This window comes from Ochotona curzoniae, unplaced genomic scaffold, assembly GCF_017591425.1.
Source record: "Ochotona curzoniae isolate NIBS_2020 unplaced genomic scaffold, NIBS_Ocur_1.0 contig_3819, whole genome shotgun sequence".
NCBI classification, from domain to species: domain Eukaryota; kingdom Metazoa; phylum Chordata; class Mammalia; order Lagomorpha; family Ochotonidae; genus Ochotona; species Ochotona curzoniae.
In genome coordinates, this window is record NW_024466004.1 from 55,877,061 (window position 1) to 55,894,761 (window position 17,701).

Consider the following 17,701-nt stretch of genomic DNA (forward strand, 5'->3'; position numbering starts at 1 on the left):
CCATGGCAGCTAAGCATATGAGTAAGCCAGAGGCAAGAATGTGTTGAGCCCAGGGGGTGGGGTATGTGTACATTTGCCCATGAACTGTGGATGTGTGATTTCAGAAGTCTTCAGGGCCAGTGCTGTAGCTCAACAGGTTAATCCTCCACCTTTAAGTGCTGGGATCTCATATGAGTGCTACTACATGTCCCAGCTGCTCCACTTCCCATCCAGCTTCCCTGCCTAGGAAAGCAGTAAAGGATGACCCAAAGCTTTGGAACCCCGAACCTGTATGGGAGATCCAGAAGAAGCTCCTGACTTCAGATCTGTTCAACTCCAGCCAATGCAGTCATTTGCTGAATGAACAAAAGAATGGAAGACCTTCCTCTCTGCCTCTCCTTCTCCCTGTATATCTGCCTTTTCAATAAAAATAAACAAATCTTTAAAGAGGAAGCAGATGCTTTAGCAAAACATAGGTGTGTGTTTTTCTGGACAAATGACCCCAATTTAGAAAGTCTGTGGGAGGCAGGCAAAATAACATTGAGTGTGTTGGGCCCGGCGCGATGGCACAGTGGTTAAGGTCCTCGCCTTGCATGCCCAGGATCCCATATGGGAGCTGGTTCTAATCCCGGCGGCCACGTTTCCCATCCAGCTCCCTGCCTGTGGCCTGGGAAAGCAGTCGAGGACGGCCCAAAGCTTTGGGACCCTGCATCCATGTGGGAGACCCGGAAGAAGTTCCTGGATCCTGGCTTTGGATCGGCACATAGCATCGGCTGTTGCACTCACTTGGGGAGTGAATCATCGGACGGAAGATCTTCCTCTCTCTCCTCTCTGTATATCTGCCTTTCCAATAAAAATAAATTAAATTTTTTTTTTTTTAAAAAATTAACATTGAGTGTGGAACTTGGGCAGATGGAAGATGGATGGGTCGCAGGGTAGGGGCAGGTGACCCTCCCTCCCCCCGGAAAGTGAGCTGAACATACCAAGGGGGAGGGGTCCATGGGCTCCATCCTAAGCCAGCCCTCGGTGGCTCAAAGGCAGTAATGTCTTCAGGCAGCAGTCACACTGGATTCCTTGCTGTCTCCATGCACTCTGACAGTGAGCTCCATGTGCTTGAACTTCAAAGACTGCGGAGGCCAGCATGCCTTGCCATCTGCGAGAACCACCTGGGTGCAGCAGCTGCCATCTCTCTGCAGGACCGTGGAGTTAGCTTTTGTGAACAGTTCTCCCTACTCCATTCTCACCCACCCCTGCCCAGTGCTCCACCTCGAGTCACCCCTGGGGAAATTTTTGAAAAACTGAAGTCAGATCAAAGCACTTGTCTGCTGAAAACCCTTCAAAGCTTCTCTTTCACCAGGGTGAAACTCAAAGTCCTTACAAGGTTCTCAGAGCAGGCTGGGTTGCCCCCACCCAACGACCAACCCTAGCCCCCACCTCACTACTTCTCTTGTTCTGTTGCAACCACACTGGCGATCTCCTAGCCACAGGCCGTCTTCTCCTTGCTGCTCCCTCTGCTCAGCGCCCAGATTTCCTTCTGTTCATTCCCTCCTCCCCAGTCCTGCTCTGTGGTCTTCATCCATCAAGGCCTTCCCATCCTCCACCGTGGTGAGAGGTTAGATCACACCTGCACCTGGAAGCATTTTTTATCTAACCTGCTTTAGCAGCACCATCCTTCTGGTTTCACACTTGATTTCCCATTCCCATAGCGCTTACTGCCACTTGATAACACAGTTGTCCCTCAATGCCCTACTTGAATACCCAAATCCTTCATAGAAAATGACATAACATTTTCATATAACCTGTGCAATCCTCTCCTATGCTTTAAATCATCTCTCCATTACTTCTAATACCTGATACAATGTAAATGCTATGTAAAGAGTTGTTACACTTCATTGTTTAGAGAATAATGATGGGGGAGGGGGAAGCTGTCCAATGTAAATGCAATCACTGTAGACTGAAGCACACAGCAATGAGATGCAAAGTGAACAATGCTCAGATAACAAGTGCTGGAGGGGGTTTGAGGGCCTGGGAGATGGAGTGAGGGGGTTTACAGCAGGATGTGCACACATACATATACACACACATCATTCTTTCTCATGAATTCAGTGTGGTGCTAACTGCAGAGAAAATTCCCAGTTTTGCTTCTTGCAAGTTGCTGGATTTTTTTCCCCCTGATATTTTTGATCAGTGGTGGGTTGAATCCAAGGATGTGGCAGCTGAGGCCACACAGGGCTCATGGCGTGGTATCCTGAGTTGCTTGTGCATTGTGTGTCTCTCCTGCTGGCTGGGCGGTGCCACAGGCAGGGGGCATGTGGTTGTCTGCTCAAAGTTAGCCCCACTGTGAGTCCTTAAGGGGCAGGGTGGGAGGGTGCGGTGGGAAATAAATGACTGAGGAACTGTGGAAGGTTTAACTGAAGTCAAAATACCCTATCCCTTCCCCAACACCAGGGGGCTGACATTGAGGCAGGGAGACCAACAAGAGGTAGGAAGGTACCTGCTGCCGAGCAGGAGGGGATTCCGGCACATTTGTGAACCGAAGGGATCAAAAGAGTGTGTGCAGACTGGTGATAAGGAGCAGAGTCAGCAATTCAGAGTAAATGCAATCTCTTCTCAACCTTTTGGCTAAGATTAAGTGTAAGAGTAAATGTAGTTCCATCAGGCAAATGTTTAGTGTGTGCTGTTGGCATGGGGTCACAGGAGAAAGGGAGAGGGGCTTAGATGGCGGTGGGTGTGTGGCAGAACTGAAGTCCCTCCTGGGGATGCTCGCAGCCTATCCTGGAAGGCCACTGTGCTTCTGGTCCAGCTTCCTGCCAATGTCCATCCTGGAGGCCAGGTGGCCTCCACCAGATGGCTAAAGCACCTAACTATACTTGTGGGAAGACTCAGATTGAGTTTCCAGAACCCAGCTTGGTCCAACCATGGCTATTGTGGACCTTTAGGAAGTAAGCCAGCAGATGAGAAATATCTTTCTTTCTCTGCCTTTTAAAAATATTTATTTTATTAGAAAGTCAGATTTTATAGAAAGAAGGAGAGACAGAGAAAGACTTTCCATTTGCTGGTTTACCCCTGAAGTGGCCGCAACAGCTGGAGCTGAGCAGATCTGAAGCCAGGAGCCAGGAGCTTCTTCCAGGTCTCCCATGTGGGTGCAGAGTCCCAAGGCCTTGGGCCGTCCTATGCTGCTTTCCCAGGCCACAAGCAGGGAGCTGGGTGGGAATTGGGTCATGGGGTATGAACTGGCGCCCATATAGCATCCCAACATGTGCAAGGCAGGGATTTAGCCAGTAGGCTACCTCACTGGGCACTCTCCGGCTTTCACATAAAAATGAGAATAAAAGTTTTAAAATAAATAAAAATGAAGCAAATCTAGGACATAGTTAACTCTTTAAAAAAAAAGTAGACAATATACATTGTGCTTTAAGACAGCCATCATAATGTATTGAGACCATCCAGGCCTGCTGAGGTCTTGGCCACATCTTCAGGTGGGCGACACCAGCATTGCCCACCCATTTCCTAACTGAATAAGAGACCACCAATGGGGAACATCTTACCTGTAAGTTCCCACCCAACAAGGAGGGGTCAGGGAATGCTTAACATCCCAAGACCCTTCCTCAAACCTTTGGTGTCTCTCTCCTTCACCTTTCGAGAGGCATCCCACCTCCAGGCTTTCTCTCTCTTCCCTGCTCACCTGGTCCCTTCGCAAATAAACTTTCTAGTCTGCAACAGAATCCTGGCTTTTTATTTCTATACTAAGCTGAGGAAAGAACCCACTGGGCATTTCTGGTAACAGTATTGTGGGGTAGGCAGCTGGTTCAGGGTCACCAGCTTGGAAGCCACTCCTCCCACCCAACCACCTAGTGTTCCCTTCTGCCCACCTGTGACATTTACCTGTCATCACCTGGAGCCTGAGAGAGGTGGTAGTGCATTGTTGTGTAACCACTCCCCTAGCAAGCCCCCACAATGGCCCTTGATAGGGAGGGGCTCTGTCTTGGTTGCTTGCTTCTGTCACTCTAGCACTCCAACTCTTGGCCTCCCCAGTACCTGCTTGCTCTCTGGCTTCCCACAGACAGACTCCAAGGTCAGGTAGCCCCTGAGCATCCCCCATCCCCCACCTCCACTGTGTGTCTGTATTCCTCACCCTCTGTTCACTGCTTGGGTGGGACAGTGAAGATGTTAATGCTAAGATGCTTTGTATTTCTAATGTGTGTACTTTTGAGAGTTCCAGGAGAGATGAGGCCTAGCAGAAATGGAATGTGGGCAGAGCAGCCAGGGAAAGGTGAGTGTCTGCAGCTTTGTAAGTGTGCCCAGGTTGTTCACTGTATGTCTCTTAGGATAACTTACATTGCTGGGGAAGCTGGGACATAGGTTTTGAGTTTAACGGATGGGTTTCAGGGTAATGAGCATTTGTTCCTCTTGGGGTTATGATTCAGACAGGATTGGCATATGGATTTGTCAATTGCTAATTACTGGTGGGTCCTGTTATGCCCAAGCTTGGTGAATAAAGACTCCTTGATAAACCCCAGAGTTGTCTGCTATGGTCTCATTCGTCCCCTGCAACAAAGGTAAGTAGAGGGCAAGAGAAATTGGTGAATGTGCTGGAAGGGGATGGGGGAGAGTGCAGCAGGTGGCAGGAGATGCCGGAATTCCATGAGTGACAGATATTGGCAGCGATTTGGGAAGGAGACAAAGGATGGTGTTGAAAAAAATCCTGGCTCTTGGCTTTGGACTGGCTCAGCTCTGGCCATTGCAGCTGTTTGGGAAGTAAACCAGTGGATGGAAGATTTTCTGTCTTTCCTTCTTTCTGTAAAATCTACCTTTCCAATAAAAAGTAAATAAGTCTTAAAAATAATAAAACTGCTGGAGGGGAATGGAGGAAGGTGTCAGGAGAAGGGAGTAATTAAGTTGACTCTTGAAAAATGCCTTAAAGTTCGAAAGAGAGGGCCTGAGAAGAGCAGTGTGGGATTTTGAATTTCTCCATCTCTGTTATCTCTTACATGACTTTTGATGGCGTTTGTTAATGCTTTGAAAGGCAGTTTTTTCTAAGACTGAAAGGTAGGTTTACAGAGTGGAGAGAGATCTTTCAGCTGCTGGTTCACTCCTCAAATGGCTACCATGGCTTGTGCTGGACTAGGCAGAGGCCAGGAGCCATGGACCCCATCTGGGTCTTTCATGGGGGTGGCAGGAACCCTAACACTCAGTGCATCTTCTGCTGTTTTCCCAGGTACAATAGTGGGAAGTGGAGCATCCAAGACTCAAACTGGTGCTCATGGAATGATGTTGTCGCAGGTGGCAGCTTAGCTTGTTATGCCACAACTCTGGTCTTAAAAAAATTTTAAGAAGTCTAGAGAAACTGAAAAGTAGAAGGGGAGTTAGCATAATCCATTAATCCACCCCCTGAATAATCTGGTCCTGTCTAGTGAGCTATGCCAACAAGATTTTAATAACCCCTATTCAAAAATCACTTCCTTGCTCAGATGTGACACAAAGGGAACAGCAATCCTGTGAGCTAATGAACTGTGCTGACTTCAACCTGGGAGAACGGTTTCCTGCCAGGGTGGTGCTGTGTGACAGGGAAGCTAAGGTCCTGGGTAAGCAAGATTCCTTTGAACACACACACATACACACACACACACACACACACACACACACAGAGCCAACAGTCATGCTGACTTGCAGAGAAGTTGCCTGCATTTTTAATAAAACTGTCAGATTAAGCCATGCCTGGCTGCTGTGTGTTAATACATATTCTTAAGTGTCAATTAGTTAACTGGCTAGCTAAAAAAAAAAAGCTTCTTATAAGATTGTTGCGAATGAATATAGCTCTTTGTCCTCTAGCAAAACATACGCTTAAATTGTGCAATTAGAAGAAGGGGCCCCTACTCCCCACCCCCTAGCGGAACATGTACAGCTGGGCAAAGGCACTTATGAGACCTGGGAAGGGCCAACGTCTGGAACTGTGGCTTATGATATTACAACACATTACAAAATCACTCCATTCTGTTATTCAATCTATTTCCAAGCACCTAGCAGGTAGCAAGCCACACACTACAAGCTCCAAAGCAAGACTCTGCTGATGTGGGTCTAAGGTCTTTTGATGATTCAGCTGTTACTGCCTCCACCGTCCCCCTCCCCGCCACCTCTCCACCTCCCTGCACCAGAGCTCACATGTCCATCCCAGCTGGCCCGTCTGCTGCTGCCTCTGTTCCTCCGAGTTCTCCTCTGAAGGTCAGTATGGGGAGGTCAGGCCACAGCAGCCCCAAGGAGGGCTTGGTGAGTCTCAAACCAGAGGGTCAAGTGGGTCATTTGGGCTCTGAAAGAAAAAACATGATAAAAAGAGAGAGTCCAATAAAAAAAAAAAATCTTTAAATAAATAAGTACTGGGTCTGCCTAATTAAACAGAGTAACCAATCAGTTCGAATGACGAAAGGGCTGTTGAAAACTATTTTTCCATTTTCTAATTTTTTTTAAAGATTTATTTATTTATTGCAAAGTCAGATATACAGAGAAGAGGAGAGACAGAGAGGAAGATCTTCCATCCAATGATTCACTCCCCAAGTGAGCGCAATGGCCGATGCTATGCCGATCTGAAGCCAGGATCCAGGAACTTCTTCCGGGTCTCCCACAGGGTTGCAGGGTCCCAAAGCTTTGGGCCATCCTCGACTGCTTTCCCAGGCCACAAGCGAGATACTGACTAGAGTGCCACTAATTCCCACTTGTTGTGATTCCATACTTTACCGAGTGAGGGTGGGACCCAATTTGGCCTCGACATCTGACACACTGCTGGGCATGTGGCTAGAGCAGCGTCCGGATGCTGGCGCTGTTCTCTGCTCTGCAGTGTCCCATGCCCTAGGCTGCTCCGCGGTTGTGGACTCGGTGGGTCAGGAGCTGTTGCCCAGTGTCTTCCATCTGGGCCTTGGACACGGCCCACAGGGTGAACCTTAGGCTGGGCTGGTGTCCTGGTGCTTCTCAGCATCACCTCTTGCATGTGCTTTCCTGTGTCCCATGTCCCTGCACCCGTGTACTCCAAAGTTGTTTGGGCAGTTTATGCAGGTCTCTTTCAGAGCAGAGAGTGAGCTTGGACGGGACCTCAAGTTTTAGCCAAGAGAACACTAAAGTTTTACTGGTTTTCAGTCGCACCACTCAGAGCATGGTTTGCTAAAGTGAGCAGCGGGTGGCCCTGGGCTTATGCTGATGCCCAGGCCTCAACATAGCAAGCAGGCAAGCAGCAGAATCTGGGTACATAGGACAGGACATTGACTGGGCACAGCCTGGGGTGGCAGTCTGACATGTATTCGTAACCATGAGGGCATGGCTTCAGCAGGTAGCCTGGCAGATCTATTCCCCTGACTTCTTGGGCACCTCTGTAATTCACAGGACCAGTGACACAGTAGTGATTTTGCAGTTGCTCAGCAGGATGTGTGACTAGGGAAAGAAGAGAATGGAGCTGACAGCATACAAAGACACTGCCTTGGTCCCCACCAGCAGGAATGACGACTGAGACTCACCAGGGCAATGGAATGGCTCCAGAAAGGGCTTCTCTCCGAAGGATTAGGAAATGGCTTGCCTCCAGGGGAAGACCGGGGAAGGACATTTGAAGCAGAAGTCTGCTCATTTTGTCTTTTCAGAATTTTTCTCTCTCTCTTTTTTAAAAAAAAAAATGTTAATTTATTTTTATTGGGAAGGCAGATTTAGAGAGAAGGAGAGATGGAGAGAAAAATTTTCTGTCTGCTACTTCACTCCCCAAGTGCCCACAATGGCTGGAGCTGAGCTGATCCAAAACCAGGAGCCAGGAGCCGGGAGCCAGGAAGTTTCTCCAGGTTTCCCACATGGGTGCAGGGTCCCAAGGCTTTGGATCATCCTCTGCTGCTTTCCCAGGCCACAAGCAGGGAGCTGGATGGGAAGTAGAACAGCAGGACACAAACTGGCACCCATACTGGATCCCAGTGTGTGCAAGGTGAGAATTTAACCACGAGCCATTGCGCTCGATCCCTTTTCAGAATTTCATTTTGATAAATGTTCCTCTGCCACTCTGCGATTTCGGCAAGGCTGCCAATTGTAGGTGTCTGCCCTGTGACCACAGAGGGCGGTGTGTGTGTTAGTGGTAGGAGTGACCAAGCGTAGAACCCACGCCCAGCCAATCATGTACTCACCCTCAGAACACAGTCACGTGTCCCCATCTAGACAGTTGCTGCTTTTCCTGGGGCTTGCCCATTTGGGCTGGAGCACAAGGACACAGGCCTTTAAGCAGGTGAAGGGTGCAGCTGGCAACCTCCTGGGAGTTCCGGAGTCAAGTCAGATTGGAAGCCAGATCAATTTCTCAACTTGCCAGTTACATGATCCAATAAAGCTCCTTTTATGCTTAAGCGAATTGAGTTGAGTTCCTGTCACTTGGAATTAAAAACAAGCCTGAATTAAAGAAAATAGAGATGAGGAGTTAGGTAACATGCTTTTTCGTGCTAGCAACAGTCTATAGACCTGTGGAAGTTCACAGTAAATTCAGGGCAATGAACCTTAAGCAGATGAGGGTCGGGGGGCTAAGAAATATGTAGTAGCAAGCTGTGGACGAAACAAAGGTGGTTAGGAGAATGTTGGAACAACTAGTTTTGTTCTAAGCTTTGCTCCTTCTTTTCAGAGTTTCGAAGTTTGGAATGGTAAAAGCAAGGTGGGTTAGTCAAGAAAGAAGAGACAGACCATAAATCAGAGAAAGGAGGTATGGGACAAGAGAGGTAGAGAAGGGAGCAGTGAGAGATGCCATGGCTTGCAAGAGAGCTACATGCTCGGAGCTGGGAGACCCGAGTCACCTCCCAGCCCCGCCCCCAGTGCTCTATCTGCTTAGGTAAAGCTACCTTGCCGGAGTCGTCATTTCCACATTTGACATAAAGGAGGCTTGGAATAAAAGAGGATGAATGTTTCCTGGGGCTCTGGCAATCTATTATTATATGAGATCCCCTCTTTCTAACAGGAGAATGAAGGAAGCCAGGGAGAGGGTGGGTGCTGGGCATTACTGTTTTAGTCAATAGCTGTTGCAAGGGTGACCTCACCGTTCCCAAGAGGCCTAGGTAAGAGCACAGATGCTTTAACGTTACCCAAATAGACTTCAGGTCACCCATGGCCCTTTCCCTGGCAGGTCATGGCCAGAAGGCAGGTAGCCAGGGCCAGTGCGGTGGTATAACAGGATAATCTTCCATCTGCAGCACCAGTATCCCATATGGGTGCCAGTTTATGTCCTGGCTGTTTCACTTTCCATCCAGCTCTCTGCCTGTGGCCTGGGAAAGCAGTAGAGGACGGCCCAAAGCCTTGGCACCCTGCATCTGCCTGGGAGACCCAGAAGAGGTTTCTGGTTCCTGGCTTTGGATTGGTTCACTCTGGCCATTGCAGGCTTTGGGGAGTGAACCAGCAGACAGAAGATCTTTCTCTCTGTAGATCTGTCTTTCCAATAAAATAAATACATCTTTCTTAATAGTAAAATTATTTTATTTTTTTGTGATGTTTACCTAGCTGAGAAGGATCATGCCTATGTGGACTGATTAGGGTGGAAAGGGTCAAGGAATAGGGGAAATTGGATGAGACAATGTTTCTAATCTTTCTTTCTATTCTCCCTGTATCTGCAGGGGAAGAGGGCCGCTTCCAGCAGCCTAATCGCACCAGTATCCAAGAACGTGGGACAGCCACTCGATGTCAACCCAGGGTCCCCAGTATGTAGCATGTCCAAGAGTACTGCTCAAGGGTTTTCAATACTCTGAGATGCTGTTGCTTTCATCGCCCTACGGTTGAGGAAGTCCTTCCAAGGTACACTGACTGACATAGTCCACCTTGGAGTCCTCACTCCCCCAAATACTCTGTCAAAGCTTGACCAGGAGAGCTGTCCAATTTGTTCCGCCTGCTGTGGTACTAGACATTCTCTGCAGGCCTCAGTGAATTGGTTGTCATGTCCCCCATGTGCATCTGGGTGTGCCATTCACTGCATAGGCTTCAGCAACCGAGAAGGACCAGTTCTGACATATGTACCCAGTTCTGACACATCTCCTATGATTTTCCCCATGGTTGGAGTTTTGAATCCAGCGGTTCAGTTTGGGGAGGTTCCCCAAAGAAACCTCACTTGACATGACCCCAGACCTGACTCTTGTGTATTCCAGCCAGTGTGGGGCCCAGCTCAGTCATTCCCCCACATCAGCCTACACACATACACACACACGAGACTACAGTTGCCATATCAATTCTGTCCGAAACCCCATCTCATATGGAAAATAATGGAAGCTATGGCTCAGCCCAACGTTGCCTACCACACACCCTTAAAAAGGGAAGGCAGAGGCAAGGCAAGTGCCTTTGTTTCACCAAACAATATATCTGATTTCCCTGGTGAAAAGGGTGGAACCAACCTAGGCTCCCCTCTTTCCACCTTGCCCATTTTCCACTCAGTGATGGAGTCATGCCTTAAACTAAACCTTACCCAGAACAGCACACTTGATATCTATCCATCCTCCCCAGTACCACCTTCCTAGCAGAGATCCACACAAACTTGTGTCAGAAAAGAAAAACCCACTTGCCTGCTATCCCCACAGCCAGGAAGGTGGCTGAGCAGTCCCACCTCTCCCGGCCACTTACGCAGCTGGCACGATGAGACTGGCAAGCGCTAAATGAACATGAAGAAAAGGAAGCCCATGCAAATTTGCTGCCCTGCCAAGCTGAGTTGGAAGGGTGAAGTATGTGAAGGAGTTTTCTTTTTTTTTTTCCTTTTATTTATTTATTTATTTATTTAATTACATTGCATCATGAGACACAGTTTTACAGGCACTGGGATTCCCCCCTCCCCTCCCCAAAACCCGCTTCCCCCCCTCCACCCATGGTGGATTCTTCCATCTTGTTGCATTACCACAGATCAAAATCAGTTGAGATTTTTTTTTCCTTGCAAGCATCTACAAAGCATAGAGTCCAGCATCTTATTGTGCAGATAAGTTCAACAGTTTCATGGGGAGACAGTCTCTGGTCTGAAGGTACAGCCGAAAGAGCATCATCCCAATCAATTGAAAGCCCCGACATTACATCAGTAACAATTTATAATGTACTGGAATTAGTTGACATGATATTGTGTAACCAGCATGTTCAAAGAGAGAGAGAAAACAACAACAACAAAAAGAGTATAAGTTCTGAACCACATCCTATGACTTCTACATTGACATTACAATTATTAGTTTATATACAGCTGGGTTCTATACACCTTAAAATGGCTATAGATTACTATTCAGCTGTCTCATGTCTACTTTAATTTTAGTATTTAGCAGTTCATAGTGTTGAAGCCTGATTTTGCAGAACCTGGCTGTTTTTCGGGTAGTCTAGCTCTATAACAACAAGACATATGTCAACAGTTTAGGTGAACGGTTTTAGGAGGGGTGTGCAGAGAAATCCTCAATACCTTAGTGAGGAGCAACTAATCTTCGTGTCCCACCCAGTGAGTTATAAGTGCATCCCCACTGCCCATTTCCTGTTTCTAAGCTTTCCTTGCTGTTCTCCGTGAAGGAGTTTTCTTCTAGGTCTTTCCAACTTTCTCCCAGCTAGAATGCTCAGGAAGGAGCTTCTCAGTTCTCTGAGAACATGAGAGAGCCAGCAGGTGTTTAATAAAGACTGGATGAACAAACGGAAGGATGGATGGACCAATCTGTTCACCACCATGGACTTTTGGTGGTCCTGAAGTGTGATGCAGCTCAGAAACAAGATGTGCTCCCAGGAGGGAAGGCATGATAAAGCCGGGATGCTCTGCAAACTCGACCAGTGCTGCCTTCCATCTCCCCTGTCTGGGTAGGGTCACAGGGTCGCAGTGCATGGAGGGTGTCTCCTACAGTCAAGGAGGGCAGCACAATTCAGTCACTAGTGCCTGTTGAGAGATCTTGCGGTCCAGCTGGAGGGATGGTGCTAGCTCGTATTGAACAATGATATGAGTCATATAGATCAGTAAATGACCAGCCCTGAAGATGGTGAGGAAAGCCTCATCATGGCAGGCAAGATTCAGATTGCCCTTAGAACTGAGGGGGCTTCCCAGAGAGCCATGCAATCAGAGTGCTGCTGAAGGTCATTATCACTGCCAGGCTGTAACTTAGCCATGGAAATCCAGCTGCTTCAAACGTTCCATCAGGAGAGTCAGCTGGAGAGTGCTAATCCTCACCGAGACCATCTTGATTACCAGGGAAGAAATGACAGCACCTATGGCCTAACTGCTGACCCTTACAACCAAACACAAAGCAGCATTAACATCCCCAGCTTGTAATGCCATGGTTTAAGCACTTAATCTTATTTTAGCTGAATGGCATGTTCATTACAGCAAATAAGTAGGTAATGTGTGGGATTACTGCAGAGGAAAAGAGAAATTAAATCAGTTATGGGCATCAGGTTGACCGTCTGAACTGTCCAATTTAACTTGATAGTTTTTCAGCAGTCAGATCTAATGAATGCGTGTTTATCAGAGACTAAGAAACAGATGGGACTGCTGCCCAGTAAAGGCATTATGGGTGAGTTAAGGTGCTAGATTTGGGGAACAGTTCACAATACTCAGCACTGCTTCTAGCTCCAACGGAAGGGTTCTGGAAGTCGAAGGTGCACTGAGCACTTTCCATTCAATGGCTGCATTTTCACAACTTCTCATGAGCAGCTGAAGGGCTTCTTTCCAAGGTCCCAAACATCCTTTTACCTACACCTGTCACAAATATGCCTTTCAATGTGATCCACTATGGTTCAAAAATGTATTTCACCATCTTTCTTCAAATGAGTGTGACTGTCATGCTAAAACCCTTCACTGAGCCACAGATATAAAAAAACAAAGCAGATACAGTCCCTCAAATGCGAGTTTATAAGTCCAGTTGGGAGAGGAGGGAGAATAATCATAAACATGAAGAGTCCAGAAAACAGTGGAAGAGGACTTAACTAAGGGCTACATTGCATAAGGTAACTGGCACATGTTGCAGCTGGTAAGAAAAAAGTCTGGACTGGTACTTACTAAGCAGTATGGCACTGTTCATCTGAGTCTAGTTAATCTCATTTGAATTGCATAATAAATTGCAAAGCCAGCCCATTTCACAGGTGTGAAAGCTAAGCTCAGAGAATTAAGCTACTTGTCTGAGTTCTAACAGGAAGATCAAAAAGCTTAATCCTCAGTTTGATTTCCAGGTCACTGCTTCTTTTATGGCAAGTTATTCCTTAGCAAGAAACACTGAGACGAGAGCCAGAGGAAACCATGCAAGACGGCACGGACGGTTTACCAGTGCCACCCATTTGTGTTCAGTTCTGCTTCCAGGAAGGACGTACTAAGAACTAGAACAGTTTGTACTCATTTTCAGTCTTTTTTTTTTTAAGATTTATTTTTATTGGAAAGGCAGATATACAGAGAGGAGGAGAGACAGAGAGGAAGATCTTCCATCCGATGATTCACTCCCCTAGCGGCCACAACAGCTGGAATTGAGCCAATCTGAAGCCAGGAGCCAAGAACTCTTCTGAATCTCCACACAAGTGCAGCATCCCAAGGTTTGACTACTCTCCCAGGCCACAAGCAGAGAGTTGGATGGGAAGCAGGGCCTCCGGGACTAGAACCGGCGACCGTATAGGATCCCGGTGTGTTCAAGGAGAGGACTTTAGCCACTACGCTATTGCTCCAGGCCCTCATTTTCAGTCTTATGAGAAGCAACAGAAATCCTTTTTATCAGTCACCATCACTACTGTTATCATTTCTTTTTTTTTAATTGATAATCCTTTTGATGGAATACAGCAGCACTAGGTAGTTGTAACTTGTTTAATTAGCTCAAATGCCTACTCATCTGCATTAACTTACTTTGTCTAGACTTCTTTTTTCCTCCGCTAATTTTTTCTAGTAACTTGAAAATAACTTTAAATGTTACAAATTCACATTTTAATGATCTCATCAATTTGCAACATTTTATCTAAGAGGACTTGAAAGAGTTCATGGATAAAAGGAACTGACAGGCAATAGGTGTTTTCCTGAAGTCCCCTCATCTGTTAATTTTTTTTTCTCCAAAATCTTAAGCTATGAGAGGCAGAGACAGGATGAGTGACAAAGAGTTCCCATCCACTGGATCACTCCCCAAAACACCTGCAGCAGCCCAGGATGGTCCAAGTCAGAACACGGGTGGCAGGGACCCACTCCCTGAGCCTGAACCTGCAGCTTCCCCGGTGGCATATGAGCAGGAAGCCAGAATCATGAGAATGACACAAACAGAGGCACGCTAATATAAAATGCAGATGCCCAAAATGATCATCTTTAGTATTATTTATGTTGCATTTTACTTCTCCCAACAGATCCTTCATTTTCTTAAAAAAAAAAAAAGACAAGTGTTTTGTTTTTATGTGAATAAGTCCATAGTCTTTTTTTTATTATTATTATTTCCATATTACTTAGAAGGCAGAGAGACAGAGACAATGAGAGATCTTCTACCAATTGGTTCACTTAAAATGCTTGCACAGCCAGGACTGTGCCAGGATAAAGTCAGGAAGCTGGAACTCCATCCTGATCTTCTACATGGCTGGCATGGACCCAGGTCCTTGGGCAGCCTCCTCCCTGGATGCACATGGGCAGGAGGCTGACATCGGGAACAGAGCCAGGACGTGAAGTCAGAGATGCTGGCATCCCAGTGGTGTCCTGCCCATTGCCCCAAACACCTGTCCTGAACTGTCCTCTTCAGAACATCTGCAGCAGCATTCTAGAAATAAGATCATAACAAGAAGTAACTTTCAGCTTTCTGGAAGTGGATGGCGCAGGTGACAAGGGACAACTAAAGCAGATGTGTTCAACTTCTGAAAAAATCCCTCAAGGATCACACCCTGCAGTTGTGCAGACTTGGGTATCCAAAGATGTCTGTGGGGTGTTGGAGGGGTAGTGACCAATGATGGCTATGAAGCTGAAGGATACATCAGTCACACTGATCTCGTAGTACCTGGACCTCACAGAACACAAACTCCAACTTGTGCAAGGTGTGCTATGCCTTTGGGACGTGGATGAAATGAGTTCATGTATCCTATATGGAGAATTTTTGCTTCTATTTTTTTGTGAGGTTTTTTCACTTTCCTTTTTGATGCTATGTCTATTGGTTATGATATGAAGATGAGTCTCTTTCTTCTTTCTTTCCATTTCTATGTATTCTATTTACTGATATTTGGGCTAGATCTACCATTTGCCTGTTCTGTATTCTCATTTCCCTCATCTCTTGATTTCTGCTACATTGGTGTTTTCCCCTTTTGCTAGTTTAGTTTTACACTTTGTTCGGCCATGGGGTTGGGGCAAAAGCAGTTCCCTGCAGTGTGGGGGCTGTGGGGGCGTGCCCCAGCCAGGCTGGACCCAATGCTGGGGACTCAGGCCAAAGTCACTACCACCAGGTGGCGACTGAGTCCTAGGCTTTGGGTGGCCAGTGCACCAAGTGGTGCTAGCTCTGCCTGCTGGCTGTCTGGCAGCGAGCTCTGGGATATTTGGGATATGTAATTGCTGCTTGGGGACATCCATTGATAGGGCAGTGTGAGTGTAGGTGAGGGATGAATTCTGGGTGACTTCCAGCAATGGGGTCATGGAACTTTCTGGCAAGCATGGGCACTGAGACCTGGTGGTTTGCGTGGGAGAGTCCATAAGATCTATTTGGCACAGACTGATTTACCAGCCCACATGGGAATCCTGAGATGGGCTGTTAGCGTAGAGCATCACTGACTGCCACACATCAGTCCAGATGAAAGCTGTGGATAGGGGCCTGTCTGGCAGGGCTAGGTACCAGTACCTGACTAAGTGGTGGAATAGGGCTCAGGTCACACTTGGCAGGGTCAAGACACTAACCAGCATGCGAGAGAACCAGGTCCGGGAGTAGATTCTGTAGGGTAAGTGTGGGCCAAACCCTGTGGAAATACAAGTCTGGTTAGTTCAAGAGCTGGGTGGTGACAGGCTGAGCTAGGTGTGACTATGGCACCTGCTATCACTTATGGGTAAAGAAACCAACAACAGTCTGGGCAGGTCAAAGCAGCAGCACCTGAATGTGCATCCTAAAATATGATGTGGAGTGGGTCAAACTGCAACTGAAAGTGGGCAGACCTGAGCAAACTTTAACTCACAAGGAAGAACAGAAATCAGGCTGGAGCACAGGTCATGCCGAGCTAGATTCTTACACTGACTAGTCTGCATGAGCCAGGGATACTAGGCCACAGCATCGAGGGTAAAGGCTGAGAAACAGGTGAGGGGCTAAGCCAACTGGGTCAGAGCAACCACTGGCACGCACGTAACCTATGGCTGGGAACAAGCCTAGTTGGGGAGCTGTGAGAGTACACCCTTGCTGGGTTGGGGCTCCCACTGGTGAGTGTGGGGGCCAGAGAGGGGGTTGCATTCTGGTCTGGATATGGTGCAGTCTCCCTTGGCACAAGTGTGAACTGGGGCGGGGTACACCTATATGGGTAAGACTCCAGCACCATCTGGGGCTCTGGAGAATCTGGATAGATGTAGGATGGACTAGGCTAGGTCTCTGCCCCTACTGAGCCATGTGTGAGCAGTGTCTAGGTATGGATGAACCTTGGCTGGGCTGATACATCCAACAGTAAGAACCAGATTGGGTTGAAGGCCAGCAAAGAAAAGCCACTGTTCCTACCAGGACAGGAGGTGGACTAAGTAGGGCTGTCCCATGAAACCACCAGTATGCACAAGAACTAGCATGGGGAGAGGATCTGATGGAGGAGCTTGGAAAATTCCTCTGTCAGGACACAGTCCTTGCAGGTGAGCACAAGAATCACAATATGGAGCAGCCCAAACCAGACCAGAGAAAGGTACCCACCTATATACATTTGGCATAGGTGGGGGCAGATCAGACTGAACCAGTTCACTTTATCGAGTGATAAATCTGAGCACCAGAACAGAGTGTGGGTCAGGCTGGGTTCGGCCGCAACACAAACCAGTGCACATTATGGAATGCCAAGGTGAGGTGAGCCATACCAGATGTGGCCGCAGCGCCCAAACAGCACACATAAGAATCAGGGAAGGAGTAGGCAAAGCCAGCAGGGGGAATCTGGGCTCCTGTGCTGGGCAGCCACCTCCACTGGAGAGCATGAGTTGGGATGGGGGCAGTCCAGACCAGGCAGGACTACAACATCTGTGGGCCTCATGTGAGCTAGATCAGGGAAAAGCCAGGCTGGGCTGACTGTTCCGACTGTTGCAAGCATAAATCAGAGTGGGTGAAGGTTGGCTGGGCTTTGCTCCAACACCAGCTGGCAGAGGCCGGCACTGGAGGCTAAACCCATCAAGTTAAATTCCAGAACCACCTGGGGAGTACATAATCCGGGAGTGGGAGTAGTCTAGTAGGGAGATAGTGGGCACCTCCCCCTTGGGTTGCCACCCCCACTGGAGAGCATGAAAACCAGGACTGGGGCAGAGGTGGCTAGACCAAACAGCACCTGCTAGCATGTGTGTGCGCAGGAGAGCAGGACTGGCTGGGTTGAACTAGGCTTCAATGCACATTGACATGTATGAGAGCTAAATGGGATGTGGGACAGACTGAACAAGTCTGTGGTACATACTAGCAAGCATGGGAACCAGAGTAGGGGGCAGACCTGGTGGGGGTTATGGGGAGGTGCCCCAACTAGGCTGCAGCTCCCACTGGTTTGCATGAGGGCCGAGTATGAAGTGGGCAGTATTGGGCTGGACTGCAACACACATTGGTTCGCGTGTAAGACAGGGCTGAAAACAGAACTGACCCAGCAG